Below are 14188 nucleotides of genomic sequence, written 5' to 3'. Positions count from 1 at the left end.
GGGCTGAGGCGCCCGGCTCCTCCTGACGGGGCGAGGGGTGTCGAGGGCTGAATGCGGGGACGCGGCTCCCTGAGGGAATAGCAGGGCTGGGATGACGCGGGGTGCGTTTAATGGGGCCGCTGGCGTGAGCAGAGGGGTGTGAGGAAGTCGCTTGTTTATGTGAGCTGAACTTGCTTCCCGGGCAGAGATGTTGGGTTCTTGCGAGTCGCCGTCCGCGGATCCAGGGGCTCGGGCGAAGGACGTGCCGTGTCCAGCGCACGCGGGATCCGCTGCGGAGGCAGGAGCCGAGCTTGGGGGAGATCCAGCAGTCCCTTTCTCAGCCCAATAAATCACTGCACTTATATATTGGAAAACCGTTTTAGTTGATTGGGGAGGGGGGGACAAAAAATGCTGCCTGAAGTCGAGTGGTTCTGGATGAGACGGATGTAACTTGCACACTTTCAACTCGGCAGGGTGGGAAAGAAAACAGCCTTCAAAAAACAACCCAAGTAGATGAGACTTTTCTCTTTCTTTTTTTTTCAGACCATCTTAAGCTTGAAGGGACTCGGATTTCTGTGAGGCCTGCGTCTGCCATGATGGTCTAGGGGGAATGTGTTAGAACTAACTTTTTATAGCTTTTTTTATGCTTGACACGGAGTTATAGGGATGTTTTGTATTATGTAAACACGCATGAATGCTATTGTGGAACTTGGCTATAGACAATCATATTCTTTAAATGGTCAAATGCTGGGCAGTTGTAACCACGACCCTCAAAAATATCCACCCACAAGTACTAAATATTTAGCGGTTTCCTGGACTACAATAACTAGACTGAAAGAGGGCAGGGAGTGGGTTGGGGAAGAAGTCCAGTGCTTCACAACTCTCTGCTGTTTTGCATCCTGTTGATAGAAGCCTAATTATTTGCTAGCTGCTTTGGACATTCTTGGATTTGGTTGCTTGTTTAAGTCCCATCCCGTCGTTCCTCTGAACATGTGGAGATATTACATCTGGCCTAATGCAACAGCTTGTGGTCTCCTAGGAGGAAGTTGGGGAGGGGGGGGGACTTTCCTGTATGTAACAGCTAGTTTAGTGGAACAGTACAGGGTTAGGCCCGGCCCCCTGACACAGATGCACCAGTCTCATGGCTACATCAAATAATTTTGCCATCCGGTCCCACAGCCTGGGTATGTGCAGTAGGTTGTGTTGTAGCAGCAAATCAGAAAGACAACAGCCTGTGGACTCCAGACGTGACAAACTTCCCTAAAATCTGGCGTCTGGGGCACAGGGAGTCTGCTTTTCATTTGGAAATGGACATGTTGAGATGTGGATTTTGCAGAAATGAAGGCTTTGCTCAGGGCTGTTCAGTATCCCATCTTCTTCTAACCCTGGGCATATCTGTTGTGCTTGGACTGTGCTCACAACCTGCCTGTCTTGCGTGTCTTACTCTGGTGGGGGGGGGAATGCACTGTGGCCACTATTAGGGGTCATAGGCCTTTGCTGTAACTGCTGTCTCTGAGCTGACTGGAAAGCTTCTGGCCCCTCGCTGGAGGACTATGCTATCACAGTCTGGGGGTGGTCAAGACATACCCTTATTGTTTTTGATAGGGCAGCAGATAAATTTTCCCTCTACAGGTGTGTGCATGGCATGCCTTCCCCAGGAGCCTATGGTTCAAAGCCTGTAATTCTGCCCCCTTTTTGTTTTCTTGCTAAGTCCAGGGTGCAAGGTATGCAAAATGCATCCTTTGAGACTTAACCTGCCTAGGACAAAAGAAATGCATTTCTGTGGATGATGAAATGGACATTGTCCATTGTTTTAAGCCCTGCTTTGCTTGAAACTCCATCGGGGGTGGGGGGGAATCAAAGTAAATGGTCAACAAGTACGCTGTTCCTGTGCGCTCGGTAGGTAACCGTGCTCTGTGCTGACAGCGAAGTGCCAGTGGCCTCACACCAGCTGCCTGCCCAGTACTGACAAGAGCTGCAAGCGCTGCCTTAAGGAGATCCGATTTGATGCAGGGGGCATATTTCTCCAAGCTTTGCTCATTGTCAAAGGAAACGTGAATGGTGCGAGTCGGTGGTGGAAAGTGGTGGTGTGGGCAGGGGTTCTGTATGGGTAATTTTGGCATATGCCAAGCAGCAAAGGACAGACTGAGTTGGTGGGGTGGGGTGCTGGATGAAGTTTGAGAACTGCTTCCTTGTTTTTTCAAAGCCAGGTATTAAAATGCAGCCATCAAATAGGGCAGACCTGGGAATCTGACCTTCTAACATGGTCTTTATTGGGTGAATAATCCAGTTTGTTTTTTTTTCTTTTCAATCTGCCATTCCATCGCTGACATTAGACCCAGCCTGTTTATGTGAAAGTGTTTTCCATCTGCTGGCTGTGCAGCAATCGTTAACTCTTGAAATATGGAGCTGTTTGGACCCCTCTTATGCTGGTACTCAGGAAGAAGTCAACAAACAGCATGATTCGCCTCAGTTTGCCTTTTGAAACATGAGGGAGGAGCCAAAGTGTGGGAAATGGCTTTTTTTTTTTTTCTTATAACCAGCTACTTTTACATACGGTCAGGAGAGGGTGGGGAAGAGAGCTCAGAAATAATTAACACCTTGCCTGGCTCCAGCATTAGTTCTTGAAGAAGCAAACTGACATCTGTTTGGCAAGGTCTTACTGTCCTTGGACAAACCCTATTCGGTGGCAATGGTGCATTGAGATCAGCAAGTAGAATAGGCTGTGTTATGAATTGTAGTTATGGTCTGTGGGCAAAAAAACATGGAGAGTGCTGCCAGAGTTATCTATACTGCTTTTTTCCCACGATTGTCTCCCATGTCCTGAAGTAGAGTTGATGTATTTGTTGGCAAAGCATGCTGCAATTCTGTGGGGTGGAAAGCGTTCGCAGGTACGTCCTGGTAGGGGTTATGTTTTGAGGGCAGAAGGGATCTGGAGATCCTGTGTGAGCTGGAGTGACGCTGGGGCTTGTATATTAGATGTGCTAGCAGCTGTTTCTTAGTAATGGGTATGTGGGTGACAGTGAGGGAAAGCAGCTTATGGAGAGCAGAAGGGCTTACAAGTAGAAAGCAATGGTGCTGATGAAATGTTACATAAAATGCTACTTTCCCATCACTCTTTTTAAAAGGGCGTGCTGTTAATTCTGAATATTTTGCAAAGATGATTTATGGGAAACCAGATTAGAGTCACACTTGCACATGCGCATTGTTATAAAGACCATCCCTGAGAGCAGCAGGCTGGCTTCTCTGGCTGATGAAAAGAGATGGCAAACCTTTTTGTTTCTACTGATCTGTCGGGCAGAAGTTGGGTCTGTATTCTGATGTGTAATACTGACCAGAGGATGTGGAGGTAAAGAGTCTGGGACCAGCTGCTCGAGCAGTCTTTCTGAGCTGCTTGTCTTGCAGTGTAAGTTAACAGTCTGTGGGTGCTCCCAATAGTTATAATGGGAGCTAGGGGACTGAGGGGATGCATACCGCAACTGGGATGGGCAGTCTGCACAGTATGCTGCAAATCGGGGATAGAGCAAGCAACACAGTGGCAGGCAGGGCAGGAAGCAGAAAGTAGGGTGGTAGATGGGGCAGGGAGTACAGGGAAGGAAACAGAAAGCAGAGTAACAGACTGGGCTGGTAGCAGAAGGCAGAGCAGTAGATGGGGGAGGAGGTAGAGATCAAAGTGGGGAGGATGCAGCACTGATTTGTGGCATGTCTGCCCAAAAGGTTGGCCCTCGTTCGCCTGGTTGGTAGTCTTGGCAGTGAGGATGATGAGGGGCCAGAACAGCGTGGGAAAATGTGTACTCGTGTCTTCTGCTGGTGCTGTGCTCGTTCTGCTGCCTCTGAGGTTGCCAGGCTACTGGAAGCCCAAACATGCACAGAAAAAAAAAGGAAGACAACAGAAACAAATACAGGTGCTGTAATTAGAGCTGGAATGAATCTGCAAAATTCAGGTCTGGATTGTGACTCAAAAGTTTCATATTCATATCTGTGGTTTTGGTTCAAGTCATCAAAAGTTGCAGCAGAATTAAACTTCCCTGCAGAGCATCATTAAATGGAGATGGTCTCTGTAAAACTGAGCAAGTTTTCTCTGGTGTGAGAGGAGTGCGTGCTAGAAAATGGACTTGAAACTGTGGTTCTAGTTATCTGGTGTACAGCTCTCGGCCACTACAGCCCAGTAGGCAGCCACATTGCAGAAAAGCATTGCAGGAAGTTAAGTGTTTGTAGCTCTCGGAGCATTTTTTAGGGAAGAAAACATTAAAGGAGAGTAAGTTGCTTTGAGCAGTTACAGGGCCAAAGTGAAGAAGCAGCCAGAACTGGAGGATTGTGTGCTTCTGCTTGTTCTGAAATGATTTGATACTGTCTCCTTGGGTGCTGCATCCAGGTGATGAGTCCAAAACAATTTTCCGTCCTTTTTTTCTGTTTAGACTTTTGTGAGATACTGGAATTGAGAAGAAAGTGATTTTTTTTTTTTTTTTTTTTTTTTTTACTCCCCCATATTCGGGTAAACAAGTGATTCTCAACCAGGGTGCCAAAGTACCCTGGGGTGCTGTGAGACGCTTTGAAGGGTGCCAAAGGAGGGGTGAACAGATGAGCAGGCTTAGGCTCTCTCTGCCTAGCTGTTTCCCCCCACACCTTAACTTCCAGACCCCTCTGCAAGGAGGTGATAAATGTAGCTTTTAAAGTGGGGTGCTGCTCAATTCACAAAGTGGGGGTGGAAGAGTTGCCTTGAATCTGAAAACCCCTGCTGTAGAAGAATGCCTCCGAGCTCAAAAATGGCCATTGGCACAAGATTATGCCTCGTCTTTTATATCTGTTACCGTTTCTGCAAGGGGTTTAGCACGGAGTCTTGTAAAATACAGGTATGGCGTGCAGGTTTGGGGATCCTGAAATGTCCCATTCACAGCTTGACAGAAACCTGTGTTTCTGTCGGTTCTGGTGACAGCAGCCCTGTTTTGTTTTGGGTTTTTTTACCCCTCCCCTCCCCTGCAGTTGAATTGGTTCAGATCCAGTCTTTTCAAACTCCCTTTTGAACTCAAAGCTGGGTAACTCTGATCACAAGGCTTGGGCCTAAGCCTCTAGAGCAGGCTGGTGATTTTTGTGGTCTAAAGAGTTGCTAGCAACCTACTTGCTTTAATTTTGTTAAATAGCCTTTCCTGTCTGAACACTTAAGTAGATACTGTTGCTAATGCTCTTTGCAGGCTAAGTTGGTGAAGCATTCTGAACTTGAGTTGCTCAGGCTCAAACTCTCATTCTAGAAAACGACTTTTGTCCAATGGGAGAACAGCACGTATGGGTCGAAATGGGAATAGGAACCGGCATCCGTAAATGAGACAAATCGGTATAGCTATTTTTAGACTGGCAGTTCTCAAAGGAGGTTTGCCGGCCACCAGTGGTGTTCATTGCATTCCAGACAGGTGATGGTAGTGGCTCCTCCTCTACGGCTATTTCCCACAGCACAACCTGGATGCCTGCAGTTGCACCTACAAAGAAGCAGTAAATTAAGCCTTTGCTAGAGGCTACTGCACCTCCAAAGAGGTGAGAAGACTGAAGAGCTGCTGGCAGGAGAAGGGTCACTGGAGGAGACCCCATGCCAACTGGAGCCAGCCGGCAAGGCCAGATCTCTGCCATGGAGACCAGAGACTCCACAGTGAGGTGCTATAATGGGGAAAGGAGAAATGGGGAGCAGGATGGGGAAGAATAGGAGATGAGAAATGTGAAAGTATTAAGCAAGCAGTGTGGGGGCGTATATATCTTCTCATCACCTTGATTCAAGTTACTGTGATTTCCTTCTAGAAGGACCATGGTTTAGTTTGAATAGTTGTTGTAAATGTAGTGGCTGTTGCTTTTACTTGACAGCTTGTACTGCCTAACGGAGCAAATGGCCTCTGGATTTTCCCCACTGCCATTCCTCGGTGCCTGATCTGTGAAGCCCTAGGTCAGCGGTTCCTAATGGGTGGTATGGGTATCACCACCGGTACAGAGACAGCCTGTCCATGGTATGCGTTAACAGACTTATTATAATTACTTTATATGACGAATTTGCTGGTGGTATTTAAGATTGTATTGTTTTAAATTGGTAGTGTGCAATCTGTCAGTTTGGGAACTGCTGTCCGAGATGTATGGCTATGGGGAGAAGGGCAGTTCAGAAACAATCTCACTTTGTGCTCATCTTTCTCCTTTGGCCAAGCTCCGGGATCTCTTATGAAGTGAGTTTGCTCTTTTTGCCCATGCGTCTGGTTCTCTTGGCATATCCTTCTGTGCTTCCCCCCTCTCTCCTTCCCTCTAATGTTTTAAAATACTCCGGAAGATGCTGCACTTGTAGTGGTCTCTTCTCTGGGCTGGCATCGAAGCTGCTCTCTGCTTTCAGTGTTTAAAATGCTAGCGCTTATCAGCTTTAAGTGCTTCTTACTTTTCATGGAATTAAAGAGATGCCGTTCAGTCAAACTTCGCCCTGAACTTCAAAAATGATTTTAAACTTAAGGCTGTCCCCGTTTAATGGATTCATTTTCTTCCGCTTTCCATCGATGCACCTATTGCTGAGGCCTGCTAGTTGCATTTCTTAGAGTAGTCCTCACAGTTTATATCCAAGCTATAACCTTGTCAAAATGCAGCTTCAGGTTAGTGCTGTTACTGTGCCATGACTTGCAAGCTTGGCTTTCTATGAGAATAATACCAGGTAATCCATGTTGCTGTTGGTTGCAAAAGTAAAGCATTTTCAGGCTGAGCAAACCAAGAAAGTATGTAGACTTTATTTGTTGTTGTCGAAGGAAAGACTTTGCTCCTCACCAGTATTAGCAGGTTGTTTCGGTTCAGGTCAGCGAGGTCACTGTCTTCATTGCTCTCCTTTTTAAAGGGCATCTGTTGTACTTTCTGATCACTTTAACGTGTGTGATACCCTTATTCAAACTGAGAATCGGATCATTTGCTTTGTGGCAAGCTCCCTGAATAGAACATATTTGAATTTCCCCAGTTTGGGGCCTGAAGAATGCCTGTCATCTCACTCTGTGAATTTATGTTCCTCTTTCATGAACAGAGTGAAACCAAGATGTTGAATGACAGTTTTCTGTGTTTGTGTTTTTTCCCCACCCCCATACAGAGTAACTACACCATTTTTCTTTTGATGTAGAGAAGAGTAGACATGTGGCCTTGGATATGGGGCATCTAGACTCCAGGTGTTCTGTCTTGGCTCTGCCACTAACCTACTGGGTGACCTTGACCAAGTCACACGATTGCTCTGTGCCTTCTGTTTCCCTTCAGATCCTTTCTCTTGCCTATTGAGACTGCAGGTCCTTTTTAGCAAACTCTCCTATCTTACAAATAGTAAGAAGGAAAACAACTTTTTTTTCCCTAAGAATACTTTGCGCTCTGCTGCTTTGTAACGTTCTGCCTTACCAAATGGCAGTACATCTCCAGATAGCAGGCTCCTGGATATAGAAGGTTAGAGTAGGCGGGAGAAAAGATCATTTGGTAGATAATTATCGCACCCTGTAGAGAGAGATTTATACACTTTTTTTTTTTTTTTTTTTTGACTTGTAAACATTCAAATCTATTGGTATGTCTATAGATCTGGCAGCACAAAGCTCAGTCAAGCTGACAACTCTTGAGTCCCTTCCCCTGTTCTTTGAAAGCATTTGTAAGATTAAAAGTATAGGTCCTGACCCCTTAGGGTGGCGTGTCTGACTAGCACCTTCCACATACTAAGAATAGTCATACTAGCACTTCTCTGAATGCTAAATGTGATGATATCATGGACTTCAGGTTCTCCGAGTCAAAAAAACAGGAGTTGACCAAGGGTGGGATGACAAGGCTTGTGACAGTGATCCTGATAGTTAGGAGCTCTCTGCTTATACTGTGTTACTCTGAGCTTTGCCCATTTAGCCTTTCTGCTCGGAACATGCAGGTGAAAATAGTATTTTCTTAACTTGAGCAAAAATGTATCTGATACTATGTTAAGTTTGGAGCTTTTGCAAGGAAGAAGTTTGAGTTCAGAAAACCTCCCCCCAAAATACCTACGTGCCAGTTAAGTTTTAATTTAATTCCTCTCTGTTTCTTGGCTGCCTCTAGTCCTAATTCCACTTGGTATTTAATCTCTTTCCCTCGGTGTTTGGGACAGCAGCCCTCTCAGAACAAAGATGAGAAATTCCCATTGATATCCCTGGCAGTTAGGCACCTAAATGCCTTTTTACCATTCTGCTCGTAAAGGTCTGATTTGAAATCAATCAAGGTCGATGTCAGCTGGATACCTATATACCTCTGAAACGCTCCCTGTGAGTGCTTGCTTAGTCAGAGCTATAGCATTGCTACAGTAAAACTGTACACCTGTTGGCTGACAATGATATGCCCTTAGGGTGCAGGCTGAGATTTAACGCTACAGCGGTCTTTCATGTTGCCTTTGTCTTCCCAAATGGAAATGCTGCTTTTCCTCTCTTAGAAACCTAAGGCAAACGCTTCAGCATTTATCTGCTTCTGAATAATTTCCATGTGGAGGATAATACAACAAGTAACACTTGGATGCTATAACCAGATTGTAAAGCTGTCCAGCATGTTGAGATGCTGTAGAGTATTTCCATTTTTGTCTTCCTCTGTTTCCTACAAATGTTTCCCCTTCCTTATCTCTTGCTTTCTTCTATATAAATTCTAGGTCCCACAGGTTCTAGTTTTGCTGGCTTAACGTCTGAGCAGTTAAGTACAGGTTAGGATGCATTTTATATACTTCAGCATCTTCTTTCTCACTTAGATAGGTTAACTGCTCTGTGAAGTGCTTCCCCAGTATCTACAGCGATGAATATAAAATTGCCAATTTCTAGCTAATTGGGCAATAATGCACATTGAAAGGATCATAATAGTGAAGTGAATGGTTCATGAGAAAACAAGGCATAGCAAGGAGCTTTTTAGCTCTAAACAAACATCGTTAGACCTGTCTCTGACAAAGGTTAGAGCTCTTGTTTCTCCAGTTGTTGGAAATCAAACCATTACCAAGGTTGCTTATTTCCTCTAATTTTATTTTACAAATAGGATTCTGTAGTCCTAGGTTAAAGTATTAAAGTTCCACACTAGGGAAACATGAGACAAAGCATCTGTGAAAGACGAGGGAAACATGAGGGGATGTATCGCAACACACTACTCCAGGCAAACCACAGCCAAACCCTCTGGCAAGGTGAGAATTCAAAGCTGCCCACAAATATGGTGTATTAAAAGAAGAGTAAACTTCCAGCACAGAATTAGGCCTTAGAAGCTGGAGTAAAAATTGGGGAAAGTAGATATCTCAACTCCTGCCAACTTACTGGACTTCCCTTTTTATAATTATTATTTTTTTTTTTTTTACAGTAGATGTGGCTCCTTTCCTTAGCTTTGTGTATGCAGCCCAGCAGTCGTGAGACCTTGTGTAAGATGATGCAAGCTTACATTCCCGTAAACATTTGAAAGTGTTTTATCTCTTTCAGCTCATAAATTTAGATGCATAGATTTCATAGACATTAGGGCTGGAAGGGACCTCAAATAATTGCAAGTATTCTTGCTCCTGTTAAGAGTCCTGTCAACTTTTTTTGACAGACAAAAGGTCAGCCCCCTAACACTCGCACTGTTTGGTGTATAGCACACTTGGCTTCTCTTGTGTTACGGATTGATACTTGCTCACCTACTTGCTATAGGGGGGAGGGGAGGGGCAGGCTGCTGAACTTGCATGAGAACAGAAAGTCCTGTTCAGACTAATTCACTGTCACTGATTTGGTTAACGGCTGGCGTTTTCAAGTCCAGTACCTTAAAACAATGATGCTATAGATCTGGAAAATGACCTGCAAACTGGTGGTTTGTAGTTCTCATGAAGCTGAAACGAGTAATTGCATTTGTTTTGTTTTAGGATAGCTCTCACAGGGAGAAGGGGAACCCCCAAAAACCCTTGGATCTGGCCTAATGAGCTTAAGCATTGCAGATAAAAACACTTCCTTAGAGACCATTGCCTGACTTTTTATATATTTTTTTTTTTCCCTCCAAAATTTATATGTAAAAATTATTATTGTTGTTATTACTAACTGATCAAAATAATGATGATAAACCTGCTTAAAAATCTGACATTTGTTTTTTAAATTTTTAATGGAAGGGCAGTATGTATATAAAGACTTCCGTATAATACTCTTGCATTATCCTGATCTTGGTAAATTTTTTTTTTTTAAATTGTTTCCTTCATTTCAAAACAAGCATAAGTTCGAGTCTTGCTTTAAATTTCATAACCTTAGCAATAAAAGAAAAGTGATCTTCTGATGTCAGGGGTCAGTGCTGCACAAATTGCCCTAGTCTGAGTTAAACCTGTTTTAAAGTAGATTCAGAGGAAGTAGGATTTCCCACCCTTCCTGGTCATGTTGACGCCTTTTTTAGCGTGCTTTTTTTTTTTTACAGTCATGTAATTCAGTTGTGTGACTACTAGTATGACAGGGTTGCATTTCTCTATTGGTAACTAGTTGTTTCACCCAGAAAGCTTTGATTTTTAATCTTCACATTAAATACTCATGGGGAACCGGTGATCCAAGACCTGGAAACTTAGCCGTAACATGAAGTTATTGAAAGAATGTATATCCTTTGTGATCTTAACCAGAGTCTTGTGACTGAAATCACTGTAGCAACTCTGATTCAGCTTAAGGGCAGGAAAAGTTTTACTGAGTTTCTTATTCTTTCTTTTCCCTCCTTGTGTGGCATTAATTGATTACTCTTGGCACTTGCATATCTAAAAAAAACAAATTGCTAAACAATTGTTATGTTTACATACCCAGCTTAGTTGCTTTTTCAGCTAAAAAGCGATTGCCCTTTTCACTGCTAAAACCGACTGCCATTGTAAGTGCAGGGATATTCATGTCCCTTCTTAGAAATGTTTTAGTAATATGCCTTAATGATTTCTAATCTATAGCTTGACTCTTCGAATGGTATAAGATGGGGTCTGTCACTGCTCCTGGACACAGGACTTTTTGACTTGCTGTTGAGTCTTCTCTTGATCTGTGTGGCCTGGTGCCCGGTCTGAGATCCTTTAAAGCCCTACCTTTCTGGCAGGAGAGAGGAGTAAGCTGCTCATGGCTTCTGAAAATCAGTGGTCCTTAATTTAAAGGGTCTCGAGTCCCCCAGGTTGCACATACCAGCAACCTTTCCTTCCTGCTTTTGTCCCAGTAGAAGCACAATTTTAAATACAAAAACAAAATGACCAGTGTATAGGAAACCTCAGGTTTTTTGTATTTGACTAGTCCAAAATCTAAGGAGTTCAGCTATAGTTGTACCGCTCAGCGAAAGGTGGAAGAAGCTTCATTTGCCAGCTGCAGATAACTTCCAACGTTGTTTAATTTTGAAATGTCTTATTGATCAGTAGAATTCTTTTCTTTTTTGGTGTGAAAGTAGCTTCTTCACGGGACAAGCCAAACCATTGCAAACAAACTAATCTGGTGTGGGGACTTGTTCTCTTTCCTAAATCTTGGATGTAGGAAAGCCTACAAGGTCATTTTGCCCATTACTCCATCTGTCAGTCCGGCATGAGCGGGGCTATGACCGCTGTCCAGTTGAAGAAATTGTGGAACAAGTGTTTAGGGAAAAACATCCATGTGGGTGGATGTCAGTAGTGAGGAAGTTTAATATAGGTTGACAGTGTTCTGTTGCATCTGCTTCAAGTTTATTGTCTTCTGTCCACAGCGATAACCATGGCCTTGTCCTGCACCGCTGAAGTGAATGGAAGTAGGATTTGATCCTATATTAGAGCCACAGTTTTTGAAGTCCTTGAGGGGATGTATAGTAAAGTTCCAGTCCATAAAAATGGGACTGTCTCTGGGGTTTTAGCTACCTCTCCCTAATTTATTAGGGACAGAGGTTCCTTAAAATAAGGAACCCTTTAATCTTTACTAATAAGTGTCAGGGGTCTGTGCAAGGGCTTATGTTAATTATTAAAATATTGTAACATGTGCCAATTGGCACGTGTCTTAGGCATCCCGTGCCTAATAAAATCCAAGAAAATTGTTTCGAGACTAGAATAAGTAGGACAGAGATATGTTTGGAAGTTGGCGTTCTAATATTAAGCCTGGCTTTGAGCAGGGCTTTTAGGATTTAACTTTTTTGTATTCTGGATGCTGTACCCATAAGTCAGTAACTTTGACCTGCACATTCTCCAGAGTACAGCAATGGTGAGCATCTGTCGTCTCTTAAAGTAAGACGATACCATAGGCCTCATCCCTCTAGATAGTTGCCAGTACGCTGCTGTTGGAGGATATTTCACATCCTGTATCTTCTAGCTTGGGCATACATAACCTTTTGGAATTAAACACTGTTGGTTAATTTTAGTATACTGTATTTGGACTCGCTAGACTTGGCTCTTTATACTTGACGAAATCTCAACTGCAGTACACTAAAGCTTGAAGTTTTTAAATCTCACCAGCTTGAGTCAGGAGCCTAAATCCAAATTTAGCTCCGTTTTCTCTAAGCTCCTGAGCAGCTAAAGTGTGCAGTCAGGAAATGGGAATGATATTTCAACCAAGACTAATGCAGCAACTCTACATAGTCTCTGCGTTTTTTCTGGCAGATGCCTTAAAACATTAAGCCACGTGTTTATCGAGAGAATGGGCTGTGTGTGAATTGGTGTTACCGAAAGAATCGGAGGCCAAATGCTCAAGTTCGTATAAAGGAGCACAGCCTGGTCAGTTTCTGAGGCGCTGAAACTGATTATGCTGCTTGGTCTCTAACTTTCACTGTGCTTGACTTGGATTTAAGTTGCGGAAATACTTGCAACTTCAAGGCATGAGCGTGTTGCTAGGTTTAGGGTGAAAATGTGATCTGGCATCTCTGCTATATATTTTAAATAGCAGTTACTTAAATCTCTCCAAAATGTTCCTAACTCTGTCCTTGCTGAGCCCGAACCTTGCTGCACAAGCTTGATCCCTGTTCTTTGCAGTAAACAAGTTTAATGTTGAATGAAATGGGGATGTTTATCCCACTCACAATGTCAGGGCTGTGCTCTGTAATAGGTATAATTTCTTGCTGTTTAATTTTCTCTCCCTATGTAGGACTGCGTTACCATAACATTTATGTGATGTTGGAGGTGGGGGCAGGTTGAAAGCATTTGCATTGCATGTCCTTAAAACCAAGGGCCCAACCCTAAGCGACTTAGCACTGGCAAGGCTCCATTTTGCATGCCTGCATACAGAGCACAGGCACCAGCCTCCAGGGCACATGAATCCAAGCTGTGTTGTTACCTTCTGAAGTTAACTACATGGATTGCTGGCTCAGGAATGACCTCACATGACTGCCTTGGGAACCATCAGCCTGGCTTAAAAGTGAAAAAGACCTTTAAAAAAACTGAATTTGGAGGTTGGTTTTTTTTTTTGTTTGTTTTTTTTGTTTTTTTTTTTTAAGGGTTCGTGTTCTGAAACTTCGTTTTCTGTGACCATGGGGGTCAGGAACTTGCTTTCATGTTTTGAAAAGACAGCCAAGTCTGACATAATTGCATGAGCCTGAGAGCTCTGGCTATAAGGAAGTAAAAGCTTATAGCAGCACTTGGCTTGGGAGAATTGGAAACACTAAGTGACCGTCTCGTCAATGTCATTACATTTTATTTTGGCTTCTTATGGGGCCTGATCTTGCAAGCATTTGACTTTAAGCTTCATGTTTTAAAGTACTTGAATTTACTCAGACTTCAGGAAAAACCCAATGTGACCTTCAGGTGGTTGCGTAGAAAGCCTGCTGCCAAACATTGAAAAACCTTTTCCTACAAGGTCGTCTTTTTTGTACTGGATCTCCTAAGATGGTGGTTACTTGTCAACTCTTTCAGTATTTACAAAAGCTACTATAGGCTGACCACGTTGGGCATTTTCATTAAAATTCCCATAGTTCTGGTGCATGCCCACAGATGTATGAGTACTTGCAAAATGCAGTGACACTTATTGACTTTGGAAATAAGTCTGACAGGGAAGTACCACAATTGGCTTATTTAAAGAAATCTTTTGCACTTTAAACTGTGCTAAAATCTAGAGAATCTGCTACCCCCCCCCCCCTCCCCCGCCGCCCTTGGCTTTCTCAGTGGGGGAGACTAGAGTTCATGAGCCCACATGCCTCTTTAGTAAATGCGTGTGTGGCAGATTACTAGTAAAACGCACCCAGATCTTTGCGGTAATACAGAGCTCAAGTTGTCTTTGCCCTTTAGATCCTTACCTAAGTGTTTCGTGCAGTGTAGGCTGGAAAATGGTCTTAAGGC

The 14188-nt window shown here is 43.6% G+C and overlaps 1 protein-coding gene across 2 annotated transcripts in view; it reads left to right on the top strand.

Moving 5' to 3' along the window:
- ITPR1 (inositol 1,4,5-trisphosphate receptor type 1) overlaps positions 1-14188 on the top strand; it is a 227450-nt gene that overhangs the window by 365 nt on the left and 212897 nt on the right. The gene's annotated exons all lie outside the window — the stretch shown is intronic.

Source organism: Crocodylus siamensis, chromosome 11 (genome assembly GCF_052110815.1).
Source record: "Crocodylus siamensis isolate JL-2025a chromosome 11, ASM5211081v1, whole genome shotgun sequence".
Taxonomy (NCBI): Eukaryota; Metazoa; Chordata; order Crocodylia; family Crocodylidae; genus Crocodylus; species Crocodylus siamensis.
The sequence above is the reverse complement of the archived record's forward strand: the minus strand, read 5'-3'. Positions and strand labels throughout refer to the sequence as shown.